The sequence below is a fragment of the Natator depressus genome, chromosome 9 (genome assembly GCF_965152275.1).
Source record: "Natator depressus isolate rNatDep1 chromosome 9, rNatDep2.hap1, whole genome shotgun sequence".
NCBI classification, from domain to species: Eukaryota; Metazoa; Chordata; order Testudines; family Cheloniidae; genus Natator; species Natator depressus.
In genome coordinates this window covers 28484499-28497715 of record NC_134242.1, presented here as the reverse complement: position 1 = coordinate 28497715, position 13217 = coordinate 28484499, and the positions used below count along the sequence as shown (strand labels likewise).

The 13217-nt window shown below is 41.5% G+C and overlaps 1 protein-coding gene across 3 annotated transcripts in view; it reads left to right on the top strand.

The window, feature by feature from the left end:
* Nucleotides 1-201: 201 nt before the first annotated feature.
* The window catches only part of AGTR1 (angiotensin II receptor type 1), a 43124-nt gene continuing 30108 nt past the window's right edge, over nt 202-13217 (top strand). The window contains exons 1-2 of one of the 3 annotated variants that reach the window (XM_074962961.1): nt 442-607; nt 6135-6273. The gene's annotated coding sequence lies outside the window, so the exon portion shown is untranslated. The other 2 variants (XM_074962959.1, XM_074962960.1) reach the window with 2 other exon arrangements.

Sequence of the window (13217 nt, the reverse complement as noted above, 5' to 3'; positions counted from 1 at the left end):
AGCGGCAGCAACCGGAGGAGAGGAAGGGGGCTGATGAATTAGGGGGAGTCTCTCGGCTCCACTCTTGCGTGGGGGGAAGTGGGAGGGGCAGAGGGCACAGGGGGTCTCCCAGGAAGGAGAGGAACCGGGGGAGTGAGAGACGAGCGGGACCCGGCTGTGCCTCTTGCTATAAATCTTGGGGGTCCGAGCCGCAAAGGGATACCAGCGCGTGACAGCCGCGGCCAATTATCCAGGGGACAGGCGGGCCGGCGGCGGGCTGCTCCTAGCAGAGCGGGGAAGACCCGGAGGAGCCTGGCTCGCCCAGGGCTGAGCGGCTCGCCCGGCTAGATGCTGCACAGCTCCAGACAGCGCGCAGAGAGCCCGGGCGGGACCTCCCGGCTTGGCCATTGCGCCGCCCGCTCACCACGCGGCGTGCGCACCAGCCTGTAAGTTCCTGCTGCCTCGTAAGTGTTTCCAGCCGGGGCTTCATGCACAGACTGTCTTGAGGGCGCCTGGGGTGCGGGTGCTTTAGCAGCACCGAGGAGGGGGCAGTAACTCTAAGTCTGCCAGTAACTGAGGTAGTAACCGCCCTTGTGGTTTTCCTGCCCTCTCCCCACACCAGGGTCAGGTAAGTTGGCTTTGTGCTCATCTGCCGCTCAAGCACTGCGGGGGTTGCTTTCTAGACAGAAGTGAAAAGTTTTAAGGCTTTTTTGCATTTGCTTTATGAGAGCACTAAAAACTATTCTGCATTGTGTCTTGGTTCAATTGCTTTTTAAAGTTAATTGATAGGACAGAATTGCAGGACAATACGGGTACAGCATATTTGAGGGAGTTAATTCGTATTTGTTGAGCAATACATTTTCCCTTGGAAGGTGTTTTTGTTTCATGTTCATCAGGGGAGTATTGGTTCAGATTATTTTAATTTACTCTTATTTTCACAGAAAAAATGTCCAGTTGCCTAATGAAAAAATGTATCCACGGTTTCTGATCTGTTACATAGTTTTATGATAAATGTATACTTTGTATAAAGTTGGAAGTGGACTCCCTTTTCCCTTGCCAAAATGCAATCATCTGCAAGCAGACCCCAGCATGAAGATAGTACCGTTGCATCAAGGCCAATTTATTGAAACCATGCCACATATTTATCTTTATTTTGCGGCTAGCTAGATAGGTCCAGCTTGCAAACGCGCAGCCATGTCATGCGGATGCTCTCTAATTTCTTGTCAACAGTTCCAAGACAGAGTAAAGATGCCACTTACCAAAAGTGATGGAATTTAGAGCAGTGACCCCTCTGACTCAGGAGATTATTCCAGCTATTCATAACGGGCCATAGGGAGTCCTGGTGTAACTCCATTAAAGGCACCAGAGATGCCAATGGTGAAATCTCTTCTATTTGCTTTTATTACAAATCCAGACTGAACATTCGAAATGCAGCTTTCGCTATCTCGTATCAGATATTGGTTTGGTCTAGATTCTGTAAATTTCTACCTGCATAACCAAATTTCATTCAATTTTTTCTGAATGTGAAAAAAAAATACAACAGGACCTTTCCATATTTTAACATTTAATATTTAAGTGACTGCAGCCGTTAAATGTATGAGGTACAATGCTTGTAAAAATCTATGATATGTTATTTACAGACATGCATCCTGGAATATCTCAAGATCTGAGCAAACCCATTGGTGCCAGCAAAGCAACTGGATAAATCACCAATTGGTTTCCAGTATTTACAAGTAATCAACTTGCAGAGTCAAATTATGCCCTTTGTTACACCTATGCAACTCTTCTGAAATTAACAGAGAGTCAATTGGAATGAATGGCAGGATTCAGACCACAACAGTTTGCAATTCATTTTGAATTTCCACAGGTATTGGAGTGTAACAATAGTGTATTTTAAAAACCAAGTGCCATAATGTGGGGAAGTTCAGTGAATAAACTCAGTGAACCTGTCACTTGTACTTGCTGGAAGTATTGAATTTGGAGAGGTTTTGTTCTTATATTCTTGATGGGAAATCACCACTCCCTTTAACATAGCTGTATGAACACAACAACGCTACAGTAGATTGGAATTAAAGTCAGTAGGAGCTGCCTGAATAAGAGGGGCTGAATATGGCCTAAAGCAGGTAATTAATGTGGTGATGTTAAAGTGCTGTGGCAGCAGCGTTTTATGATTAGACAAACCTTTCAATCTCTTGATTAGGGTGATCCTTTTTGTTTTATTGCCATCATAATCTTTTAAAACACCACAAAATGTCTAAATATTAAACAACAATTAAACTGAGCGTTGGAAGAGTGGAGCTTAGACCAGTTTGTGCTTTACTGGTATAATTCTCCAGCAGGAACTGAGCATTTGTTGTGTACTTTTCATCTCTACAAACCCTGAACCACATTCTCACAGCAATGTTAAGTCAGGAATACATCCCTTGAGTACTTCCTGATGTATTTGCTAAGAGTATTGCCAAGAGTGGGAAGCTAATCTGCCCCTTTACTGCTTGTTGTAGGGGGAACAATGTTCATCTTGAGATTTGAAAATAGTGGGCACAGTTCTCTTAGTTACACTTGTGCATTTTGTTGACTGAAATTGAGTTAATTCCTGATTTACACCAGAGAAGGGGAAAGGAGAATCAGGCCCATTGTTTTCAGGGGCGTGACATGTCCTATCTTCTAGCCAGGCAACAGCACTTTGCAATTTGCACATGCCATACCAACCCATGGTAATGGGAAGCTATCCGTTTCTATGGCAATAATGACAGCCAGAGGTGTTAGTACCACAACATTGCAGAAAGGCAGAGCATGCTGTCTTGTCAGGTTACATCACCACTCTAGAAATTGTTAATTAATCTCCCAGTGTAAGACAAAAAAGAAGTTCAGTTCTACATTTTATCTGCGAACTAATAATAATGTCTGCCTCGTGGCTTCCTTTTTGTTACTATTGTAAGTGTGTAAAAGAAAGAGGCAGAGAGACAGATTGTGGAAGTAGAGTCCTATTTACACTTTAATTACACTGTTGAAATATTGGACTGTATTTGCACACATAAAGGTGATTCCCCCCCCCCCCCCTTGAAGTCTACAGCATAACTGATACATGAAACTCTTCTTGGGTTAGATAATCTATTCTTTTAAAGTGCTGATCTGCTATGAGAACTGACTGAAATTGTCATCATGGTGTTACATATTTATTGCTTCTCAATAACTTCCGGATAAAATCTGTTCAGTTAAAAGCTAGTTTTGAAGGCTACCAGCCATCCAAACTCAGCCTGGGATCTCAAAATCAAATGGATTTTTTTTCTGGCTCATGGATTAACACCACTAGAGTCTTCTTAATCTGAATTTAATTAACAATTCTGCTGATAATGCATGAGCCAGAATCGATTCCATTTCAGTCTCCTGGTGCTGTATGGGATCTCCAGAGCTATCATGTGTAAGAGGTAGGAAATATTTATTTTACTCAGTAAATTAAGCAGATATCATGAATATATAAAGGGAGCTGCTCTCTGGAGCAAAAAGTGTTCAGAAAGTGTTAATATTCAGAGTACAACGAAATTTTACATTCTTGACAATTTCATTTCAGATGGTGGGAAAGCACTGCATTTATTTGGGCCCACTGCATACGTTTCTGTACTGTAATCATTTTAAATACCATATGTTGTAAAGGAATAAATATTTAAAAAATCCAATCTCTTATTTCAGTATTACCAATCTCTCTGGCAATCCCCTGTGCTTCCAAACCATGGGTCACATTAACTACACAAATATGGGAATGTCATTGTTTCAAAAAAGTTATATAAATTACAAGCTCCAGTCACAAAGAGAGTACCAATTAAACAACCCTCACTAGTGAGAAAGGAGAGCCCCATGTAGGGATACTAGACCAAACATTCACAGTCATGCATTCAAGTACTAACGAACCTTCCATTTTCTTCAGGACATTTCTGGAACATCTTTTTCACATGTGGAAAAAAACCAGCCAAGTTCCTTGCCAGCCCAAAGCTCCTCTATAATGATCAGTATTCTCCTGCAGTGCTCAGACTGCAACCACTTCCCAGTATGGCCCCAACGAGATACCAAGCAGTACCAGGAGAATAAGTAACGGCTCTCTTGACTATAATTCTTCACATTTTACAGCATCTGAGCTGTTATGTAAAACCTACAGTGTTTTCTGAATTTTAGGCACACTGCTATGTGCCTAACAATTCCATCTCCTTCTCTTCCCCAGTGAACTTCACAAAGGATCAATTCCTGTCTGTGGTTTCATATGCAGAACTCCTACTGAACACAATAGGAGCTGCAGGCATATAGCAAAGTTACTAAACGTGGCATAATTTTAATCTCCTGTTCCCACTTAGGACTTTAACATAATTCCACACTCTACAAGGTGTAGAGCAAGGTATCGGATCAGGGCAAGCTTTTGTTAGACACATTTTCTTCCAGTTTAAATGACATCAACAGATTTATCTCCCCCAATATCATTTCCATTTACGTGTACCACTTACAGAGCAGGCCCTCTGAAAACACCACTGCCTAAAGGAGCATGAGTGTAAAAGTATCTCACACCATACTTTCTCATCCAATACAGTTGTGCACTCTTCAGTCAAATACTCAGTAGCAAATCAGAGCTTCTAAAGAAAAGTTAAAAGTAGACAGAGATACATACAAATGTTCATGCTTCTTTCCCTTCTTTGTAGGTACCTGATTTGAAATATTGATCAACTTTCTCTAACTCAGTGGTTCTCAAACTTTTGTACTGGTGGCCTCTTTCACATAGCAAGCCTCTGAGTGCGACCCCCCTTATAAATTAAAAACACTTTTTTAATATATTTAACACCATTATAAATGTTGGGTGCAAAGCAGGGTTTGGAGTGGAGGCTGACAGCTCGCGACCCCCCATGTAATCACCTCGCGACCCCCTAAGGGATCCCGACCCCCAGTTTGAGAACCCCTGCTCTAACTAATCCCTATTGTTCTGCTGCTTCTAACTTTTATACTTTGCAAAATATATTTTGGCAAAAAATAAGTATTTGGTAAAGGTGCTTAGCCCATGTCTTCACACTAAGAAGAATCTGCATTATTTTGAACACTTTGGGGAACTCAATGAATAATAAGAATACTTTAGACACCATAAAATATATAGTTCCTGGTACTTTGTTTTGGATCTTTTTTAGCCAGCAGTCTTGAGAGGTTGTTTTTACTATAAATCATAGCAACTGTGATAGCTCTCAACAAAAATGTCTATGAAACTAAATGGTTAGTCTAATCATTTACAGACTTATCTTTTAGATAAATGATGGACCAGGCTAAAATGACTTTGGGCTTTCAACTGAATCATAACTAAAAGTGGAAAACAGGATGATCAGCAAGGTGTGATCTTTCTATTCACTGTTGTGCTACCTCCTCAAACTATTACAGATTTACTCTCCTAATTACCTCTTGCAATCTTCATGGTATCTGCGAGATAGCAGAGCTATCCAGGCACGACATGTATCAACTGTGTACAAATATTGGCTAGCATGCTTGGTTATCATTTGTGGTGTTTATCTGGTATCATTATTCAGTAGCACATCTCCTGTAGGGGTAGAAAAGGGGTAAAAACTGAAGGCAACCTCACATCGATAAAACAAGGCATCAGTTAGTGGCATGATGTGGGGGAGAGAAAAATCAAACAGCAGCAGAAGGCAGCACTGGCAGTATCTGAAGAACCGTGCTAAAGTCAAGCACCCTAAAATGTAGGGTGACAAGGCGGCACATGAAGGGAAGATGCTCTCCCTGGTGCCTTTTAGGAAATAGCTGTGTTAGATACAAGGCCACAGAAATAATGGATATTACCAAGTGTCTGATGATAGAGTCCCCTGAGGGGAGACTCCCTGATAGAAAAGCAAGGGTGGGTACCTCTACTGCCCCGCTCCTTACTTCTCAGAACATACACATTTCCCGATTGCTGGCTAATGACACCACAGTGCTGAGACACCACTTGATAGGTGCTGTAGAAGACCCCAAATAGAAAAGATTTCTCACTCCGCTCTAACCTTGTCCAAAACATACAGGTGTATACTGAATGGAGTATTGTGCCTCAGCATTTCTACCTCAGACAGACTATGTAAAGCTGGGGAAACATTCCTGGAAACTTCTGCATAACAACTTTCCTTTCATCTTGGCAGGCTTGTGCAAGGAAAAGAAACATTTTGTCTGACTTCAATAGAAAATGTTCTTTCTCTTGGCAATATCCTCCGGCTGGCCCTCTTTCTAGTATTGCTCTCTCCTAGCAAGCTTGTCTGCTTGAAGTACCTGGCACAAAAGGTGAGCAATCACCCTGAACATTGTTGCCTAAATAACATACGTACCATGCAATCTACCTTCATAGGGGAAACAAGCTTTTCTCCACACACCGCTGAAGTTCCCCTTTCTCTTTCACTCTGTCCTTGAATTTATCTCCCCATTACTCTTCCACTTCTGTCTCCTCCTTTTCTCCCTATCATTTTTCTCCTGGGAGGCTTCCTTTCCCTCTGCCCCACTATCCCTCCACCTATGCTCCAGGTACTCGAAGGGTTGAGGGTAGGTCAGCTGTCTCTGTTCAATGTTCTCTCTCAGTGTTGTTTAATGTAAGCATGAGAGGAGCTGGAAACAGAGAGGCAAGTGCCTCTTCGAGGTCCTGGAATGGAGAGAGAGAGAGAGAGAGAGACTCTGCTACCTACCTCTCCCTAGTAGCAGCAACCTCCAACAGCCCCTGGTTCCTCTCCCCTACTGAATACACTGCATTTTCTATACCCATGCTCCTGCTCCATTTAGCTGCATGCACTGAGTGGGTATCAACAGGTGTTTTAGAAGTGCTATTCTTGCCCTGCACAGAGGTACACCTTCCCACTATTAACATCTTTCCATGTCATTTACTCCTATTCTTTGCTTTCTTTGTCTTAATCAGTTTTTAACCCACGACAAGTGTGACAGGTTGGACCCCCTTTTCGGGGTGCCGCCGGATGTGCTGAGGTCCCACTGAGCCCACCTATCCTACCAGCCTGCGTTTCCCTTACTCTGTGCTGCTGTGATAGGCTGTCAAGTCCCTTTCCAGCACACACACACACACAGGGACACACCTAGCTGTAGAATCACACAGAGTCTGAGATTAACTCTCTGTGGGAAGGCTCAGCTAGGGGAATGCCCCGCTCTCCTGTGCACACACCCTCTGGAATGTAAACCCAAAATTATATTGTCTTGTGCTGTGTAGAGATCTATATAGCGTAAGCCCCTAAAAATCACCCACCCCCTCAAGGTGGAGGGAGATATGCACAGCTCTTTGCCGCCCCCCCCCCCAGTTATGAATTGCACAAACTGAGTTTTGGTATAAAGTTTATTAATTACAAAAGGTAAACTGTAAGTGATTATAAGCACAGCAAACAGAACAAAGCAGATTACAGAGCAAATAAAACAACACACACAAACAAGCATAATACACTAAAGAAACAGGTTACAAATAGTAATTTCTCGCCTTAAATGTTGTTTTAGGCAGGTTGCAGAGTTTCTGCAGCTCAGAGTTCCAGTTATTTCTCTTCACAGGCTAGAGCCCATCTCAGTCTGGACTCAGCCCTTGCCTTTCCCCAGCTTAGTTCCTTTGTCTTCAGGTGCTTTCAACAGTCTTCCTTCTTGGGTGGGGAGGCAAGGGAGAAGAGCCCTGGTTGACTCACTTCCAACCCCTTAAATAGGATTTACATAAGGCGGGAATCCTTTGTTTCCAGTGGAAAAATACCAGCGGTGTCCAAGGTGGTACTCCGTACCAGGTGACATTATCACATGACCTTGCAGTGCTAAAGCCACCATCAGACAAGGTTTATTTGTAACGTCCACCGGAAGGAACTCCAGGAAGATGAGAGAGCACATCTTCAAAGACCCCGTGTCTTTCCTAATGGCTCATCCAGACCAACTGCATACTGTCTGGTGGGCGTTTCCCAGGTGTAACCACAGTTGTAATTGTTACATAGTCAATATTCCTAACTTCAGATACAGAAGTGATACATGTATACAAATAGGATAATCATATTCAGTAAAACATAACCTTTCCAATGATACCTTACATGACCCATCTTGCAAAAATACATCTTAGTTATGCCCTATTCATATCATAACAATATTTCTATGAAGAATATGGGGTGTAGATTCACAACAAGATTAATCTCTAACCCAGTTACCAAATTTTCTTAAAAGCATCTTATAAGAGAACTTTTTTAAAAAAGTCTAACTAAATTACATCTTCCTACTCTCCTTTAACAAAATAGTGGATAATGTTCCTATCATACAGTTAGGCTACCTTCACACAGAAGGTAATTTTATTAGTATCAATTTTCTCTACTATTTCCGTGGTACCAAAGTAAAGCTCACTGGAACATAATTGCTGGGATTGCTCTTACAACTTTCTGGTGGGGACTGCCCTGGACCTCTGTGAGGGCTGGAGAAATGAGTACAGGACAGGGAGTCAGGAAAGCTTGAATTCTAATCCTGGCTCTGTGACTACTTACTCTCTCTATGATCCAAGGCAAGTTTCTTCAACTTCTGTAAAATGGGAATAACAACACTTATCCACCAGTCTTACAGGGATATTGTGATGAGTAATTTCATAGAATCATAGAAATGTAGGGCTTGAAGGGACCTTGAGAAGGTGGCAGGACCAAGTCAACCTAGACCATCACCAACAGGTGTTTGTCCAACCTGTTTTTAAAAACCTCCAATGATGCGGATTCCACGACCTCCTTAGAAAGTTTTTCCTAATATGTAATCTAAACCTCCCTTGCTGCAGATTAAGCCCATTGCTTCTTGTGCTACCTTCAATGGAAAAGGAGAACAACTGATCACCATCCTTGTTATAACAGCCCTTAACATCTTTGAAGACTTATGAGGTCCCCCCCATCAGTTGCTTAGCAGCCTTCCTGCTTCTGATCTACTTAAAATGTTTTTTGCTATTACTTTTTGAGTCTTTGGCTAGCTGTTCTTCAAATTATTTTTGGCCTTCCTAATTATATTTTGACACTTCATTTGCCAGAGCTTATGCTCCTTGGGAAAAGACTAAACATGTCCAGTTTTTTTAACCTTCCCTCACAGGCCAGGATTTCTAAACCTTTTCTCATGTTTGTTGCTTTCCTCTGGACTCTCTCCAATATGTCCACATATGTCCTAAAGTGTGGCACCCAGAACTGGACACAATACTCCACCTGAGGCCTCATCAGTGCTGAGTAGAGAAGGACAATTGGCTCCCATGTCTTACATGCACCATTCCTGTTAATACACCCCAGAATGATAAGCAGTGAGAGGCACAAAATAAAAGAAGCAGTGAGAGGCAAAAAGGCACCCTTTAAAAAGTGGAAGTTAAATCCTAGTGAGGAAAATATAAAGGAGCATAAACTCTGGCAAATGAAGTGTAAAAATATAATTAGGAAGGCCAAAAAAGAATTTGAAGAACAGCTAGCCAAAGACTCAAAAGGTAATAGCAAAAAAACATTTTAAGTAGATCACAGGCAGAAGCCTGTTAAGTAACCGTTGAGGCCACTGGATGATTGAGATGCTAAAGGAGCATTCAAGGATGATAAGGCCATTGTGGAGAAACTAGATGAATTCTTTGCATCGGTCTTCATGGCTGAAGATGTGAGGGAGATTCCCAAACTTGAGCCATTCTTTTCAGGTGACAAATCTGAGGAACTGTCCCAGATTGAGGTGTCATTAGAGGACGTTTTGGAACAAACTGATAAACTAAACAGCAATAAGTCACTAGGACCAGATGGTATTCACCCAAGAGTTCTGAAGGACCTCAATTGTGAAATTGAAGAACTACTAACTGTAGTCTATCATTTAAATCTGCTTCTGTACCAAATGACTACAGGATAGCTAATGTGACGTCAGTTTTTAAAAAGGGCTCCAGAGGTGATCCTGGCAATTACAGGCTGGTAGCCTGACTTCAGTACTCCAGCAAATTGGTCAAAACTATAGTAAAGAACAAAATGTCAGACACATGGATGAACATAATTTGTTGGGGAAGAGTCAACATGGTTTTTGTAAAGGGAAATCATGCCTCACCAATCTACTAGAATTCTTTGAGGGGGGTCAACAAGCATGTGGACAAGGAGGATCCAGTGGATATAGTGTACTTAAGATTTTTAGAAAGCCTTTGACAAGGTCCCTCACCAAAGGCTCTTTAAGCAAAGTAAGCTGTCCTGGGATAAAAGGGAAGGTCCTCTCATGGATTGGTAATTGGTTAAAAGATAGGAAATAAAGGGAAGGAATAAATGGTCAGTTTTCAGAATGGAGAGAGGTAAATAGAGGTGTCCCCCAGGGATCTGTACTGAGACCAGTCCTATTCAACATATTCATAAATGATCTGGAAAAAGGGGTAAACAGTGAGGTGGCAAAGTTTGCAGATGATACAAAACTACTCAAGATATTTAGTCCAAGGCAGACTGCAAAGAGCTACAAAAAGATCTCTCATAATTGGGTGATGGGGCAACAAAATGGCAGATGAAATTCAATGTTGATAAATGCAAAGTGATGCACATTGGAAAACATAATCCCAACTATACATATAAAATGATGGAGTCTAAATTAGCTGTTACCACTCAAGAAAGAGATCTTGGAATCATTGTGGATAGTACTCTGAAAACATTAACTCAATGTGCAATGGCAGTCAAAAAAGCGAACAGAATGTTGTGAATCATTAAGAAAGGGATAGATAATAAGACAGAAAAATCATTTCGCCTCTGTATAAATCAATGATATGCCCACATCTTGAATACTGCGTGCAGATGTGGTCTCCCCATCTCAAAGATCTATCGGAATTGGAAAAGGTTCATAAAAGGGCAACAAAAATTGTTAGGGGCATGGAATGGCTTCCGTAGGAGGAGCGATTAATAAGACTGGGACTTTTCAGCTTGGAAAAGAGATGACTAAGGGGGGATATGATTGAGGTCTAGAAAATCATGACAGGTGTGGAGAAAATAAATAAGGAAGTGTTATTTACTCCTTCTGATAACACAAGAACTAGAGGTCACCAAATTAAATTAATAGGCAGCAGGTTTAAAACAAATGAAAGGAAGCATTTTTTTCACACAACAATCAGTCTTTGCCAGAGGATGTTGTAAAGCCAAGACAAGAACAGGGTTCAAAAAAGAACTAGATAAGGTCATGGAGGATAGGTCTATCAATGGCTATTAGCCAGGATGAGCAGGGATGGTGTTCCTAGCCTCTGTTTGCCAGAAGTTGGGAATGGGCGACCAGGGATAGATCACTAGATGATTACCTGTTCTGTTCATTCCCTCTGGGGCACCTGGCATTGGCCACTGTCAGAAGACAAGATACTGGACTAGATGGACCTTTGGTCTGACACAGTATGGCCATTCTTATATTCTTATGTTAGCCTTTTTTGCAATTGCATCACATTACTGCCTCATATTCATTTTGTAATCTACCCAAACCCCTAGATCTTTTTCAGCAGTACTACTACTGAGCCAATTATTCCCCATTTTGTCGTTGTGAATTTGAGTTTTCCTTCCTAAATGAACCACTTTGCATTTGTCTTTATTGAATTTCAATTTGTTGAATTAGACCTGTTCTCCAATTTGTTAAGGAAGTTTGAATTCTAATTCTGTCCTTCAAAGTTATTACAAAACCTCCCAGTTGGCCAGTTTGGTGTTATCTGCAATTTTTTATAAGCATACTCTCCGCTGCATTACACAAGTCATTTATGAAAATATTGAAAAGTACTGGACCCAGGACTGACTCTTGTGGGGCCCCACTAAATATGCCCTCCCAGTTTCACAGTGAGCCACTGATAACGACTCTTTGAGTATGGTCTTTCAACCAGTTGTGCATGCACCCTTGTTTGCTTATGAGAATGCAATGCACAACTGTATCAAAAGCCTAACTATAATAAAGGCATATCACAACTACTGCTTCCCCCCAGGTTTACACTCAGCCAGTAAACCTGTCACAGATGGAAAATAGCATTGATTTCTCAAGAACAAATCATGTCAAACCAACCTGAATGTTGCTCATTATCCTCCATGTGCTTACAAATTGATTGTTTAATAATTTGTTCTGGTGTCTTTCCAGGTATCACTGGTTAGGCTGACTGGTCTATAATTCCCTGGGTCCTCTTTTTCCCCCCTTTTAAAGATAGGTACTATCTTTAAAGGTACTTCTTCCAATGGGATCTTATTTACCAGGTCTCTGAGTTTGTAAAAGTCTGCTTTTTTTGAAATCTGTTGTCCTTAGTCTGCTGCTTTTACTCCTTCCTTTCCTTTAGGATCATGAAATCCATCATTTCATGATCACTTTCACCCAAATTGTCTTCCACCTTCAGATTCCTAATGACATTTGTTAATGTCTGTACTGTGCTTAGAGTCACCCTGGATAGTTCTCTGAAAACATCTGCTCAATGTGCAGCCGCAGTTCAGAGAGTTAACAGAATGTTAGGAACCATTAGAAAGGAGATAGATAATAAGACAGAAATCGTCATAACCCCACTATCTAAATTCATGGTAAGCCCACACTTTGAATAGTGTGTGCAGTTCTGGTAGCGCCATCTGAAAAAAGATAGATTAGATTAGAAAAGCTACAGAGAAGGGCAACAAAAATTATTAGGGGTATAGAACGGCTGCCATATGAGGAAAGATTAAAAAGGCTTTGACTGGTCAGCTTAGAAAACAGATGACTGAGGGGTAATATGAGAGAGGTCTACAGATTCTTGAATGGTCTGGTTAAAGTGAAAAAGGAAGGGTTATTTACCCTGTCACATAATAGAAGACCCAGTAATCACCCAATGAAATGAATAGGCAGCAGGTTTAAAACAAATACAAGGAAGTACTTCTTCACACAGTCAACCTGTGGAGCTTGTTGCCAGGGGATGTTGTGAAGGCCAAAAGTATAACTGGGTTCAAAAAAAGAATTAGATGAATTCATGGAGGATAGGTCCATCAGTGGCTATTAGACATTCCAGGCCAATGTCATTAGGAATCTGAAGGTGGAAGACAATTTGGGTGAAAGTGATCATGACTGCCAGAAGCTTGAACTATCTGACAGAAGATGGATCACTCCATAAATTGCCCTCTTCTGTTCATTCCCTCTGAAGCATCTGGCATCGATCACTGTCAGAAGATAGGATACTGAGCTAGATGGACCACTAGTCTGACTGAGTGTGGCCATTTTTATGTGCTTTGAATACCGTATATAAAGTGCTACCTAAATGCTAAGTATTATTGTCAGCTTCC